This window comes from Sus scrofa, chromosome 15 (assembly GCF_054392235.1).
Source record: "Sus scrofa isolate SSC_HxYL_T2T_F1_AM1 chromosome 15, Sscrofa_HxYL_maternal_Yorkshire_Landrace_v2.0, whole genome shotgun sequence".
NCBI classification, from domain to species: Eukaryota; Metazoa; Chordata; class Mammalia; order Artiodactyla; family Suidae; genus Sus; species Sus scrofa.
This window is the reverse complement of record NC_139397.1, coordinates 31880386-31896520: the sequence shown is the minus strand read 5'-3', so window position 1 is coordinate 31896520 and position 16135 is coordinate 31880386. Positions and strand designations below refer to the sequence as shown.

The following is a 16135-nucleotide window of genomic DNA, read 5'->3' as shown; positions in this document are numbered from 1 at the left end:
ACTTTTATTTGTAGGGAGTGATTTTATGACCTCTTCAATTTCATTTCTAGTGATCAGTTTGTTCAGTTGGTCTGTTTCTTTTTGATTCAGTTTTGGCAGGCTGTAAGATTCTAGAAAATTGTCCATTTCTTCCAGATTGTCAAACTTGTTGCCATACAGTTGTTCATAGTATTCTATTATGGTTTTTTGTATTTCTGCTGTATCCGTAGTGATTTCTCCTTTTTCATTTATAGTTTTGGTTATTTGGGTTCTTTTTCTCCTCTTTTTAGTGAGTCTGGCCAGGGGTTTGTGGATTTTGTTTACCTTTTCAAAGAAGCAGTTCTTGGTTTTATTAATTTTCTCTATTGTTTTTTGAGTCTCTATTTTATTGATTTCTTCTTTGATCTTTATAATTTCCTTCCTTCTGCTGACTCTAGGACTTTTTTGTTCTTTTTCTAATTCGTTTAGGTGGAGGGTTAAGTTGTCAATTTGGGATCTTCTTTTTTGGGAAAGGCCTGGATTGCTATAAATTTCCCTCTGAGCACTGCTTTCGCAGCATCCCATAGATTTTGAGAGGTTGTGTCTTCATTATCATTTGTTTCAAGGTAGTTTTTACTTTCCTTCTTGATTTCCTCATTGACCCATTGGTTTTTCAGTAGCATGTTGTTTAGTCTCCATGTAGAAGGTTTTTTCTCTTTCCTTTTCCCATGGTTGATTTCTAATTTCATGGCATTGTGGTCAGAGAATATACTTGAGATAATTTCTATGCTCCTAAATTTATTGAGGTTCGCTTTGTGTCCCAGTATGTGGTCGATTCTTGAGAATGTTCCATGAGCATTTGAGAAGAATGTGTATTCTGCTTTTTTTGGATGTAGTGTCCTGAAGATATCAATTAAGTCTAACTTTTCTATTGTTTCCTTTAGGATCTCTGTTGCTTTATTGGTTTTCTGTCTAGAGGATCTGTCCATTGATGTGAGGGGGGTATTTAGGTCTCCTACTATGATTGTATTCTCGTCAATATCTCCCTTTATGTCTGTTAATATTTGTTGTATGTATCTGGGTGCTCCTATATTTGGGGCATATATGTTGATGATAGTAACATCCTCTCCTTGGATGGATCCCTTAATCATTAAATAGTGTCCTTCTTTGTCTTTCTTTATGTCTTTTGTTTTAAAGTCTATTTTGTCTGATATGAGCGTTGTGACTCCTGCTTTTCTGTCATGTCTATTGGCGTGAAATATTTTTCCCTACCGTTTCACTTTCAATCTATATGTATCTTTTGTCCTAAGGTGAGTTTCTTGTAGGCAGCATATTGAAGGTTTTTGCCTTTTTATCCACTCAGCCACTCTGTGTCTTTTGATTGGGGCATTCAGTCCATTGATATTTAAGGTGATAATTGATAGATGATTATTTATTGCCATTTTGAACCTCGGGTTCCAGTTGATTCTATGGTTCTCCATTCTTCCTTTCTTTTTTTTTTTTGGTTGGATGGTCTCCTGTTATTATCTGCTTGAGTGTTTTTTTTTGGTTTTTTTTTTTTTTTCATTTTTTGCAAATGCAATATTTGGTTTTGGCTTGTGGTTGCCCTGTTTTTTAAGTATGCTAACCCCTTCCTATAATTGTGTGTTTTAGCCTAATGGTCCTGTAAGTTCAAACACTTCATTACTATATTAAAATTAAGAAGAGAAACATACAAACAAACAAACAACAAGGGTTATTTATTTCCTAACATTCCTTGCCCACATTTTATGGTTTTGATGACTTTTTTATTTTTTTCTTTTTAATTTTTTTTGTTTGAAGCATGTTCATGATTAAATCTGTATGCTGGCTTATTGAGTGACTGCTCTCTGATTGCAGTTTCCTCAGTCCTAGTTCTTCCTCTTCTTCTTCTTCTTTTTTTTTTTTCCTTGAAAAGACTTTCTTTTTCCCATTTTATGTTCTTGCCCGCCTTTGTCAAAGATTAATTGACCATAGGTATCTGGGTTTATTTCTGGGTTCTCTATTCTGTTCCAAAGGTCCATACATGTATTTTGTACCAGTACCACACTGTCTTGATGACTGTGGCTTTGTAACATTGACTGATGTCTGGGGGAGTTATGCCTTCTGCTTGGTTTTTGTTCCTCAGAATTGCTTTTGCAATTCTGGGTCTTTTGTGGTTCCATATAAATTTTCTAGTTCTGTGAAAAATGTGAAGAAATGCTCAACATCCCTGATTATTAGAGAAATGCAAATCAAAACTACCAGAGATACCACCTCACACCAGTCAGAATGACCATCATTAAGAAGTCCACAAATAAATGCTAGAGGGGGTGTGGAGAAAATGGAACCCTCCTGCACTGTTGGTGGGAATGTAAGCTGGTACAGCCACTATGGAAAACAGTTTGGAGGTACCTTAGAAAACAATACATAGAGTTACCATATGACCAAGCAATCCCACTCTTGGGCATGTATCCAGACAAAACTTGCCTTAAAAAAGACACATGCTCCCGCATGTTCATGGCAGCACTATTCACAATAGCTAAGACATGGAAACAACCCAAATGTCCATCGATGCATGATTGGATTAGGAAGACATGGTATATATACACAATGGAATATTATTCAGCCATAAAAAGAACAAAATAATGCCATTTGCAGCAACATGGATGTAACTAGAGACTCTCATCCTGAGTGAAGTAAGTCAGAAAGAGAAAGACAAACACCATATGATATCACTTATATCTGGAATCTAATATAAGGCACAAATGAGCCTTTCCACAGAAAAGAAACTCAAGGACTTGGAGAATAGACTTGTGGTTGCCAAGGGGGAGCGGAAGGGGGAGGGAGTGGGATGGATTGGGAGCTTGGGGTTAATAGATGCAAACTATTGCTTTTGGAATGGATTAGCAATGAGATCCTGCTGTGTAGCACTGGGAACTATGTTTAGTCACTTATGATGGAGCATGATAATAGGAGAAAAAAGAATGTATATATGTATGTGTAACTGGGTCACCATGCTGTACAGTAGAAAAAAAAATTGTATTGGGGAAATAACAATTACAAAAAAAAAAAAAAGAAAAATAATAAAAACACTACTTGACTAGTTGCAAAAAAAAAAAAAGGATTTGGGGGGGATGAACGGTAGGTGGACAATGGACTGTTAGGCCAGAGAGGGCTTTAGAAAGACAGCCTGCCCACTCTATAGCCTTGCAAGACAAAGCCCTGCAGAATTCTGAAAACCATGTGGCCTTTCCACAGCTGTAGTAAATGAGGCTAGGGCTCCACAGCCGGCCCATCTGTGCTGCCTCTAGATCTTCAGGTCAGAGGGTGGAGGCCAGGCTCATCTTGTGGGAAAAGGCAGCCCGGCGGTGCCCGAACTCAACTCAGGAAGCCCAGTGGCTCTGGAGGTTGGTGGGGAATTCCCCACTACCAACGCAGATCTTAGCTTCTGGATGAATCAATCTCAGGCTCCCTCGCATGGATGGGGTGAAGCCTCACACCCACCGCCCACCCTTTTGAAGTCAGGGAACACCAACCATACCCCTCAGATGCTAAATCTTACTCAAGGAATTGGTTGAATACTGGCTTCCCGGAGACCCACACCATTTTACCAAGTCATAGGCAGGACTTTTCTGGAAGCATAAGCCACCCTGAGGAACTACAAGGCAATCATGGTAAAGGAAATTCTGCTTGTTAGATGAGAGTAGGAAGCCTTTCCCTCTAAGTGAATAAGGTCCTGTTTGTTGAGGGTGCTATGTGGGGTATATGGCCATTTATGATTTTTCCTGGTAGATAAAGACATCCATTCTAAACAAGAAGTGGACTTTTTCCTCAAAATGCTCAAGTTTAAGTTAAAAATGAACTTATTTACAAAACAGAAACAGCCTCACAGACATAGAAAAGGTTAGAGTTCCTGTCATAGCTCAGTGGTTAACAAACCCAACTAGCATCCAGGAGGATGTGGGTTCAATCCCTGGCCTTGCTCACTCAGTGGGTTAAGGCTCTGGCATTGCGGTGAGCTGTGGTGTAGGTCAAAGAGGCGGCTCAGATCTGGTGTTGCTGTGGCTGTGGCCGTAGGCCAGTGGCTACAGTTCCAATCAGAGCCCTAGCCTGGGAACCTCCAGGTGCAGCTCTAAAAAGATAAAAATAAAAAAAAAAAAAAGGAAAAAAAAGTTTAGAAAAAAACCTTATGGTTACTAAAAGGAAAAGAGAGGGAGGGATAAATTAGGAGTTTGGGGTTAGCAGATATACACTAGTATATATCAAATAAACAGCAAGGACCTACTGTATAGCACATGGAACTATATTCAGTATCTTCTAATAACTAAAATGGAAAAGAATCTGAAAAAGAGTATATATGTGTATAAATGAATCACTGTGCTGTACACCAGAAATGAATACAACCTTGTAAATCAACTATACTTCAATTAAATATTAAAAAAAAAATAATAGAGAATAACAGTGTCTCAGATTGAAGAGACTGAATTCTGTTATTTCTGTCATGAATACAGCCCTGTGTTTTGGGTTCATTGCACAGGACAGGAAGCCCTCTTTTTTTATTTTTTATTGTTTTGGCTTTTTAGGGCCACACTTGTGGCATATGGAGTTCCCAGGCTAGGGGGTCTACTTGGAGCTACAGCTGCCAGGCTATGCCACAGCCAGAGCAACGCTGGATCCGAGCCATGTCTTTGATCACAGCTCATGGCAATGTTGGATCCTTAACCCACTGAACAAGGCCAGGGATTGAACCTGAAACCTTGTGGTTACTAGCTGGATTTGTTTCCGCTGCACCACAATGGGAACTCCAAGGAAGCCCCCCTTTTTTTGGCTGCACCAGGCGTATGAGTTCCCAGGCCAGAGATCCTGAGCTGCAGTTGTGACCTATGCCACAGTTGTGGCAACACTGGATATTTTAACCCACATTGCTGGGCTGTGGATCAAACTTTCATTATGGTGTTGCAGAGATGCCATTTATTAATTGTTCCAGAGTGGGAACTTTCAGGGAGCCCTCTTTTCAGCCCTTATTCTGATTCTCTGATGGAAGATGAGGAGGTGGGCTAAGATGCACTGATCTTTGTGTGTGTGTGTGTGTTTGTGTATTTTTTAGGGCTGCACCTGCAGCACACGGAAGTTCCGAGGCTAGGGGTTGAATCGGAGCTGTAGCTGCTGGCCTATGCCACAGCCACAGCAACGCCAGATCAGAGCCGAGTCTGAGAACTACATCCCAGCTCATAGCAGTGCCAGATCCTTAACCCTTTGAGCAAGGCCAGGAATTGAACCTGCATCCTCATGGATGCTAGTCAGGTACATTACCACTGAGTCATGAAGGGAGCTCCAAGGATGCACTGATTTTTGTTCAGGAATTTGAGAACTGGGTGAGAATCCACTCTTGCCCTGCACCCAGACATTTCTCTTGCTTGGACATCTCTGCTGCCACCACCCCGGAATTGAACCTGCATCCTCATGGATGCTAGTCAGGTTCATTACCACTGAGTCATGAAGGGAGCTCCGAGGATGCGCTGATTTTTGTTCAGGAATTTGAGAACTGGGTGAGAATCCACTCTTGCCCTGCACCCAGACATTTCTCTTGCTTGGACATCTTTGCTGCCACCACCCCAGTCCAGCCGCTTCTGTTAATTGCCTGGATAATGCAGTGGCCTTGGCCTCTGTCTTCTCTTCCCTATCTACACAGCCGCACCTTCAGTGAGCTTTGGAAAATGCAAACCAGATCACTGCCATCAGTCTTTTCCTGCTACTAGGCCATGTGGCACATGGTCCAGAGCTTGGATTCTGAAATTGGCCCTACTGGGTTCTAATCCATCACTAGCTGGAGAACTTGGGGCAACTTAGCTTCTATCCTCGTCTGTAAAATAGAGGTGATAATGATAATAGAACCTACTTGCGGGTTGTTGGAAGGATCACATTTTTACACAGAGCACTTAGACCACTGCTGAATAGATGTTAGACACTATGTTTATTGTCAGTGTTCTGCCTAAGATTCAAAGGCTCCTGAGCCTAGACTCCAGCACAGACTCCTGACCAAGCTTCTGAGTCTCAGCAGGATCCAAGGCCAGACCACTCATCTAACCTCATCCCCCAGGGACTCCTCCTGACTCCTTCTTTGTTTTCTACCCACCCTGGCTTCTTGCAACATCTCCAAAGCACCACACACTCTCCTGCCCCAGGGCCTTTGCACAAGCTTTTCTTCTACTGTGAACAATTACCTCCTCCTTTTGTGTGGCTAACTCTTACTCCTTCATGTCTTGGCCTAAGTGTCCCTTCCTCAGGGGGGCCTCCCTCAACCCTTGAGGTAGGAGACCCCTTACATTCTGTTCTGTGGCACCCCCATTTTTTTTCTTTCACAGTGTTTGCCACAGTTCATCATTTCCTTTATTCTTTTTTAAAAATTTTATGGATGCACCCATGGCATATGGAATTTCTTGGAGCAGGGATTAAATCTGACCTATGCCATAGTTGCTGTAATACCAGATCCTTTAACCCATTGTGCCAGGCTCGGGATCAAACCCACTCCTCTACGTTGACAAGAGCTACTGAAGTTGGATTCTTAACCCACTTAGCCATAGCAGGAACAATCCACTGTTGGTAAATTTCTTTTCATCTGTGGGTTTGATTGGTATCTTCAAGTTATTTAAGCACCAGAAATCCCAGGATGGGCCTGCAGCATGTGGCCCAGCCATGGCCAGCTCTGGCTAACCTAACCCACTCCCTAACCTTGTGGTGACCGAATACTGCTTCTGCCATGGACCCACAGCCAACATGTGATGCAGTGTTCATTTGCAGACAGAGACCTTTCCAGCTGCATTTCTAGGTCACAGGTCAGCCATATAGGGGCACCGGGGATTTGTAGTTTAATGGTTCTAAAGATGGAACAGGTGTCAGAAACACCTGGAGTGCTGCTTAAAATGTTGATGGGACACACTCTCTGAGTTGGATTCTGTAGGCCTGGGGGCAGGGGGCCAGTGGGGCTTGAGAATTTGCATCTCTAGCCAGTTTCCAGGTGAGAACCACTGGCCAAGCTGTGTGAATAACAAACCATCACTGTCACAGTGCTCAGAGACTTGCTGGCTCCTGGAATGCTAGCAAGGAAATAAAGGCACTGGAGAAGAGTGAGCAAGGGGGCTTGTTGTGGGCCACCTCTAGGTGAGTGTGCCCTAGTTCCTGTGCCACTCGCCTTGTGTAGTTGTGTGTGAGTGTGTTACAACTGCATAGTGGGAAAATCTGTTATGCCCGCCCTACTCCTTTTGCTGCTGAGGTGGTAAGATCAGGGGCTGGAAAGGTTGGAGGTACAGGCTCCCCCAGGAGAGGAATGTTTTCCAGGAACTCATTGTGATGTTGTTGTAAAGGCCCCAGGCAAGGCTCCCGGTGCTGGATGGAACCTGGGTTCAGGACAGCCCTTGATGATGGCCACTCTAGAAAGGCTCCTTGGGAGGGACTCTCCAGAGTCGGTCCCTGATGGAGAGCGTCGACTGAAAAAAAAAATGCAACATGAACGTTGAGAGTTAAGTTTTATTTGGAGTGAAATTAGGACTTAAAGCCTGGGAGACAGCATCTCAGGTAGCCCTGAGAAACCACTCTGAGGAGGCGAGTGGTGAAGCCAGGATATATGAGTTTTTGCGACAATGGGGAGGTAGTAGGAGCAAAAGATTTACAGATAACCAGATTTACGGAAGATTTACAGAAAACCATTTCTATGGGAAGACGTAAAGGTCTGGGCTACTGGAATCCGCTCCCCCCTTTCTTTTGTCTGTCTTTTTAGGGCCGCACCCACAGCATATGGAGGTTCCCAGGCTAGGGATCCAGTTAGAGCCACAGCTGCCGGCCTATGCCACAGCCATAGCCATGTCAGATCTGAGTACATCTGCGACCTACACCACAGCTCACGGCAGTGTCGGATCCTTAACCCACTGAGCAAGGCCAGGGATGGAACCCGCAACCTCATGGTTCCCAGTCGGATTTCTTTGTGCTGCGCCACGACTGGAATCGCTCCTTTGATGTGCTTTCCTGAGTTCCCCCAGGGCTCATTGGTCCACCCTTGGAAGTGGCTGTTCTCACAGATGACCATGACATCTTCTGTCTTGCTCACTAAATACTGCTCCAAGAGGAAAGGGAGAACGTCAACACATAAGTCATAAAGGTGAAGGAGGAGACGCACGCAGCCATGCACACTTTTTACAGCAGTTCGCTGCTGGTCTCATGAAGGCTACTTGTAGTCACAGACATCAGTCATCACGGAAGGATTTTAGTGTTTTTCTAGATATGAGGAGAAGCAAGAAATAGGCACATAAAATCTTCTCCTAAAAAATATCTGACTGTCCGAAGGCCTGTTCTTCCAGACAGAGTGTCTCACTCCTGGTCTCCACCCTGAGCTCCACTCGGGGTGATGCGGGTCGGCAGCTTCAGTGGCTTATGTTCTACTCCATGTAGAGGCTGATGGCAAGCACCAAGCTTCAGTTCACAAGAGCCCCAGCGAGTGGCCCTAGAACAAGTAGGCATTGTCCATGCTGTCTGTCCAGCATGGCAGCCACTGGCCATGTGGGGCTGTGGAGCCCTTGAGGGGCAGCTAATCTGAATTGAGATGTGCCATAAATATAAACTGTACAGGGGCATTTGGAGACTTGGTCTGAAGAAAAGAAGGTTAAAGACTTCAAAAGGATTTGAAATGCCTATTACACTTTACAGTCCCATTTTGGATGTATTGGGTTAAATAAATTACAGGATTCATATTAATTTCACCTATTTTTCCTTTTTTTTAATGTGGCTTACATGGTTTTTCTTTTGGAGAGTGCTTGCCGGTCTAAACCCTACTCATCCATTTGTGTGTGTGCATGTATGCATGTGAAGGGTCCTTACATGTCACTTCACATGTCACTGTGACATGTAAAAGATTTCTCCAGGATTTCTCTTTCCTGCCCTTCTTTCTCTGTCTTCCTGCTTCCTTTCCTTCTTTCTTATCTTTCTCTCTCTCTCTCCCCCTCCCTCCATCCCTTCCTCTCCTCCTTTTCTGTTCACTCATAGCTAGCCTGCTAAATGAATCTCTGGGAATCCTTTGAACCCTGACCAGGTGGCTCAGCAGAAAAACAGAGTGCTTTATCCCCACCCACAAAATTAGGAAGTTAATCACCATCTCCAGCTCCCCTCCTTATGCTTAATACCCTAGAAAATTGTGGAATTTTTGGTTTATTTGTTTTATTTGGGGGTGGGTAGTGGCCCATCTTTTTAACAGTTCCTGAGGAGAGTCTGACATCCCTTCCCAACTCTGCCTTGAGAACCACCACTTTGGTTTTCTTCGGTGTGGGGGAGTGTCCAAGGGTTTCCAAGTGGCATCAGAACCATCTGAGGAGTGAAATGTCAACTCCTGAGCTCTGCATGCTGGTGTTTGCTAGGAATGTGGCTGGATTTACACCCACCTAGTCAGTGGGCATATTTGCCTGCCTAGCTCGACAGTGCAGCCTGGTCTGTAGTGTAGGCCTAATTTCTACTTCAACGAAGCACTGTCTAATGAGGATACAGCTGGGGGTGGATGCAGCTGGTCCTCCCCAACCCCCCCCCCCCGTCCCACCCCCACTCAGCAGGCAGCACCTGATGATGGCAATTTTTTTTTAAGGGGTCATCCTTTCCTGCAACACTTTGGTGAAAAGGACAGCAAGAGGGCAGATGGTCAAGAGTAGCTGGACGGTATGTGGCCTGTCCACAGGTTCTGAGGGACAGTTCTGTGGTTAGACAGCCATGTTCACATCCTGGCCCCGCCACCTGTCAGCTGTGTGACCTGGTGGCAGTTGCTTGAACTCTCTGGGCCTCCTTTGTTCCTTCATCTGTAAATGTTAACAGCTTTTAAAGGGGATGGTTATTAAAGTTGCTGGTTGGCAAGCCATGGGTGATGTTGGCCGCTGCTCTGCTCTGTTATGGGCTTACTTCTGGTGAACTTCAGCCTTTGATCAGCCAGGAGCATCCAGCTGATGTAATGGGCTTAAGCCAGGAACATCTGTGAGCCCCCCGGGCAGGTTCAGACGTGGGAAGAGCAAGGACACCTGGAGGAGGTGGTGGAGGGGGAAAACGCTTAAGGCAGAGCAGTGCTCAGAGGCTTCCGGAGCTGGTTGCTGAGTCTGTGGCTTTTTGGCTCTTTAGAAACGCACACGCCCTGGTGAAGCACAGCTCCCTCGCCCTTGGACAAGCCTTCCGCAGCTAGTATAGAGGAATGACTGTCCTTGTACCAGTGACTGAGCAAGACTGGGGTAAGCTTGTGAGCCTGAGTAAGCCCTGGGGCTGGGGGTGCCATGTGGGGTGTGGTGAGAAGGAAGAGAAGTCATCTTTCACCTCTGAGGATTAAGACCTTATTTCTGATGGGAACCTGGTTAGCTGGTAACTCCTGTACCATCTCAGTGCTGGCCTCCTGCCCTTCCTCCTCTTCTAGCACTGGGGGGACCTGAGTCAAGGATTCAGAGCTTGGGCCTCCTGGATCCTGGACTCTGGCTGGGAGGAGGTGGAAGTCAGGCACCATAGGGTCCCCAGGAAGAGGAGAGTGGAGGCATCTCACTGAGTTTTCAAAAACTTGCAAATTGATCTGGAAGAGAAGAGTTTATTTTTCTTTCCCATAAGGGTGCGATCCTGGCTGGGGAACTGCCTTGCTGGGGTTGTAACCTTTCAGCCACTTGTTTGAATATTCAAATCTGTGGATTTTTCTTTCTCTCAGCATTTGGGGCTCTTTTTTTTTTTTTTTTTTTGGTTGTTGGAATGATTTCAGTCAGAGGTTCATTATTTCAAAGTAACCAATCGTACTTGGGTATTTTCCTTTCGGGAATGACCTCATTGGTGTTAAGCGTAAATATGAATATTTGGAGATGGGCAAAGTGCTGACAAGATGCACATATTTGCCTTAAGGAACTTTTAGGCATTCATTACGTGAGGACTCTGGCTGATGGACCCTTGGAGGTGAGGGTTGGCCAAACAAGCCAAATCAGCAAAGTTTGAAGTGGAGAGAGATTTACTGCAGGGAGAAGAGAGCAGTTGCTGCTCAAAAGACCCAAATTCCTGATGGTTTGTGGGGAAGGCTTGCCTTTTTTTTTTTTTTTTTTCCTGCTGTTTAAGCCCACACCTCAGCATATGAAAGTTCCCAGGCCAGGTGTTGAATCGGAGCTGCAACTGCTGGCCTACACCACAGCTCACAATGCCGGATCTTTAAGCCACTGAGCAAGGCCAGGGATTGAATCCGAATCCTCATAGATACTAGTCAGGTTCTTTACTGCTGAGCCACAATGGGAACTCCAGGGGGAAGTGTTTTTATAGGCAAAATGGGGGGGGCGTGGCTGCAGGGTGTGGGACCCTCCTGTGATTGGCTGGTGGGGTGATAGCTGGGTGGTGGTCCAGGAATGTCAGTAATCAGCCTTCTGGTTCCACCCAGTCTGGCATCCACACACTTTTGCTCAGCCTGCTGTTACCTTTCTGCATCTGCGTGGGGAGGGGCTGGTTTCTGTAGGAGAACGCAGAGGTGTGTATCAAATTGCTGTGCACATCCACCTAGGAAGACCCAGAACCTGGCCCCACTCTGCCCTATTGTTTCTTGGCTGCCTTTCCTTTGTCCCTGCCCTCCCTCTCTCCCCTAATTAGTAACTGTTTGAATCTGCTCTTTGGAACTCAGGGAAGGTCCAGGAGGCTGAAACCCTTTTTTTGCTAAACCGGAAAGGGGAGGCACGGAAAGGCTTTGTGCCACAGGGTCCTGCTCAGTTTCAAAATGGGAGGGGTGGGGGGCTGGCTTATGGGCTTAAAGAATGTGACCAGAAAGGGGTGACAGTGATGGGAGTGAGGATACAAGGAGTGTTTTTTTTCCTTTTCACTTGTGTTTTGACTGGATTAAAATCACATTTAGTAAATGGCACTCAGTGAATTGCTATGTACTGGGAACTTTAGGTATGTTCTCCCATTTAGTTCTCAGACTAACCCTTTAAGGTTGATTATTAACCCCATTTTACATATGAAGATACTGAAGCTGAGTAGTTGGAATAATTTGCTCAAGGTCCTGAAACCTGGTGGGCACAAAAGCCTTTCCTATCCCCTGTTTCTTGTTTAGAGGAAAAAGGCTTTCAGCCTCCCACGCCTTTCCTGAGTTCCAAAGGGCAGATTCAAACAGTTACTAATTAGTGGAGTGAGGGAATTCAGGAAGAAAGGATGCTGCAGTGGTGGGGCAGGGTCCTGGCTCCTCCTCAGGGGGATGTGCATAGCAATCTGCTACAGATAACTGAGTTGTTTTTTGTTGTTGTTGTTGTTGTTGTTGTTGTTTGTTTGTTTGTTTTTTGGCTGCACCTGCAGCATATAGAGTTCCCGGGTCAGAGATGGAATCCAAGCCTCAGCTGCAACCTACGCTGCAGCTGTGGCAACACTGACTCCTTAATCCCACTGCACTGGCCAGGGATTGAAACTACACTGCCACAGAGACAATGCCAGATCCTTAAGCTGCTCTGCCACAGTAGGAACTCCTGATCTGAGTTCTTCTGGGACCTCCATCCAGGTGGTCAATGGTAACCACAGGCTGAGCACAGGCATGTGGAGCCCAGATGGGTTGGAACCAGAGGCTGACAATGATTCAGATTCTTGGATCACCACCCTGTTTCTATCCTCCCACCAACCAATCAGAGAAGGGTCCCATACCCTGCAGCCCTCTCCCTAGTTCTTCCTATTAAAAACTCTCCCCCGAAAACCATTGGGGAGTTTGGGTGTTTTGAGCACGAACCATCTGTTCGCCTCGCTTGGCCCTGGTCCAAACCCCTACATTTTCATTTGTCTGGCCTCACTGTGTGTTGGGCACAAGAACTTGGGTTTGAAAACAATCACACAGCTGAGATCTGAACGGAGTTGGGATTTGAACGCAGGTCTCTTATTCCTGTGACCATGTTATTTCCATTATGCTACATAATAGGAGACTTGGTAGTAATAGGAGAAGGAGGGGTAAAGTTAACGTGTATTGAATGCCTACTGTGTGCTAGGCTCTACGCTAAGTGCTTTGCTAAGTGCTTTACCTTTGTCTCCAGGGGTGGGGGTGGGGATGGTTGGTACCTTTATGAATTTGGTTTCACAAAAGGTGAAACTGGGCGTAGAGGGGCTAAGTGCCTTTCCTGGTAAATGGTGGAGTTGGAACCATCAGGCAGCATCCAGAGGCTCATGGTGAGCAAATTGGGTATCGAAAGGGCCCTAATGCTCTGAGAATTTGTTGTCGGAATAATGAATTGACAGGCATGGATAGAAACTATTTTCAGAAATTTCTGTCGTGAAATAGTGGAAACAAATCCGATTAGGAACCGTGAGGTTGAGGGTTCATCCCTGGCCTTGCTCAGTGGATCAAGGATCTGGTGTAGCCATGAGCTGTGGTATAGGTTGCAGATGTGGCTTGGATCTGGTGTTGCTGTGGTGTAGGCCAATAGCTGTAGCTCCAATTTGACCCCTAGCAAGAAACTGTTTTCATTGGATTATCAAATACTTTCAGGACATGGATTTTGTGCAAGATTCTGGGTCCAAAAGGCTATTCAAAGATACCACAGGGCATAGGACACCCCCTGTTCTTGAGGAATTGACAGCCTGGTTATCTGTGTAACAGGCAGGAGGGGACCGGGCACTTTAGGCCTGTGAATATTTCCCAGAGCAGATGTTGTTTGTTGTCGACTGGGGGAAAAAAAAAAAGAGCCCAACCTAAGTTGAGAATTATGTTTTATTTGGGAGACTTTCTGAGAAATTCAAGCCCAGTAGACAGCCTCTTGGATAGCTCTGAGGAACCACTCAAGAGGTAAGGGGGGAAGGCATATAGGGGGTTTTGCAACAAAGACTAGGTAGTCAGAATTTCAAAAGATTACTGTTAATACAAGAAAACCAAGTATCTCAAGTTAAGGAATTTGGCACTTTTCTATGTATGGGGAGATGCAAGAGTGTGGGCTCATTGAAGTTCCCTGGTGGCACAGTGTGTTAAGCTGCTGGTGTTGTCACTGCAGCAGCTCAGATCACTGCTATGGTGCGGGTTCAATCCCTGGCCCGGGAACTTCTGCGTGCTGCAGGTGCAACCAAAAATAAAGTCTAGATACTCATGTTGCAACAGAAGAAAGGGTGGGGGAAAAAACTGTAACTGCAATGTATACATCTAAGGATGACCTGACCCCCTTGCTGTACAGTGGGAAAATAATAAAAAAAAAAAAAAAGAGTGTGGGCTCATTGAATCATCCCTTTGATATACATCTTATCTCTGGGGCTAGTATCCTGGGCTGTTCCATCCTAACCCCCAGTGGGCACCATTGGGGGTGGCTGCAGTGGCAGAAGGCTTGGCAGTGGGTAGCTCCTTTGTCTCCATCTTGAGTTCCCTCAGGGCTCACCTTCAGGGCAGCTGTTGTGGCTCGAAGGCTGCAACTGGTCTGTTTGCTGATATGGCAGGCCACATTGTTCTTTCACAGTGTTACAGAAGGGTAACTTGGATGTACTGGGGTCAAGGAAAACCTGGAGGTAGGGAGAAAAGGTAGATTCTTGGGCTGGAACCGAGCCATCCTTCCTGATTCAGGAAAGCCTCAGAGGCCAGGGTTTGATCTTAGAGATGGTAGTGCCTGAAACACCTTATTTAAGTGGAGAGGCCTGGCCTGAGGGAGTGCTTCCCAGTCTGGCAGGTGGTCAGGAGTGGAGTGGGAGGTGGGGAGGGGTGAGGCTGGAGAAAGATCCACCAGGTTACAGAGCTGTTGAAAGCTACTGGGCAGGAATGGGTTGATGTTGGCCCTCTCCTCGGAGTTAGTGATTCAGCTGGCAGTGGTCCTTAAAGCAAAGGTGAGTGATATGGGAAGAGAGGCAGAGGTCAGCCTTTCTTGGGAGTTCAGATACGAGAAGGTTTTCATAGGCTCTCAGAGGAACACGTTGTTTCATCATCACCCACCCTCTCAATCAAGGATGAACTGATTTGCATTTTCATTAGAAAACTCTCCTCTTTGATTTCTTGACTCTACAACTGTGGGGGGAGAGACCAGGTCTGATCTATATGCCGAAAGGAGTCTTGGGCCCTCAAAGAGTTGCTGAAACTCCCTAAAGGAGCTGGCAGTGAAGGTGGATTCAGACGTAGGTCCACCACTTTTATGGGCCAGTGTTGGCAGCCATGAGGGCTGGCTTGTCTTGACTGGGGACTTCAATCCTAGGGCCCAATGCAGTCAGCAGAGAAGGGGGAAGGAGAGAGGAAATGCCACCTGCAGGGCACTTGGCGGTTCTCATAGTTGAAGGTCAGATCTGAGACCTTGCCTGTTGTCACTGTGTGTCCCACCTGGAGTAGTTTTAATCCAACAGTAACTAACATTGTATATCAAGGTCCTTTCCCAAATTGGAGCTCTACTCAGAACTTCTCAAGTTTTTTTAATTCCTGGGAATCTCCTAAGTCTCCCCTTCCACCAATGGGACTGAGGCTCTCTTTTTTAGCCTACTGTCGGACTGTCGTTGTCCCCAAATCTTGTTTCATTGCTAATTATCCAGTTTTTAGTGAAGCAATTGAAAGTGATTGGTGGGAAATAACTAACTCAGTTGAAAGGTGGTTTCCTTGCATTGATTAATAATTAGAGGAGTTCCCATTGTGGTTCAGCAGGTTAAGAACCCCATATAATGTCTGTGAGGATGCAGGTTCAATCTTTGGCCTCACTCAGTGGAATTGCCGTGAGCTGAGGTGTAGTTTGCAGATGCGGCTTGGATATGGTGTGACTGTGGCATAGGCCAGCAGCTACGGCTCCGATTCCACCCCTAGCCTGGGAACTCCCATGTGCCACAGGTACAGTCATAAAAAGTAACAAAAAAAAAAAAATAAAAAAATTAGAAACAAGAGACCAAATGTGGGGACCTTGTCTTGCTCAGGAGGAATAGTGGAGATGAACTTCACCCCCAGAGAGAGCTCTGCTGAGGATGTGTCTCGGGGCTGCCCCTGGCTGGGTGCCTGTATGTGGGTCTGTGTGGTTGCACCTGGTGGATCCTGACCTGTGGTTCCATAGGGTGCTTATTCCTGAGGGAAGGCCTTAGGATGATCGTTTCTTTCCTTCTTTCTTTCTTTTTTCCTTCAGTGTACAGCAGGTTTTATTTATGCCCTGAGAGAGAGCAGGCCGCCCTGGGTAGGGACTGACCAGGATGACTGTTTCTTTTAGTGCCTCTTGTTTCTGCCACTCTC

At 45.7% G+C, this 16135-nt stretch overlaps 1 protein-coding gene across 16 annotated transcripts in view; it reads left to right on the top strand.

The window, feature by feature from the left end:
* MGAT5 (alpha-1,6-mannosylglycoprotein 6-beta-N-acetylglucosaminyltransferase) overlaps positions 1-16135 on the top strand; it is a 372876-nt gene that overhangs the window by 36310 nt on the left and 320431 nt on the right. For 3 of the 16 annotated variants that reach the window (XM_085001403.1, XM_085001405.1, XM_085001404.1), the window contains exon 2: positions 10105-10211. The exons of the other annotated variants lie outside the window; for them this stretch is intronic. The gene's annotated coding sequence lies outside the window, so the exon portion shown is untranslated. The remainder of the gene's footprint in view (positions 1-10104; positions 10212-16135) is intronic. 16 annotated transcript variants of the gene reach the window in all.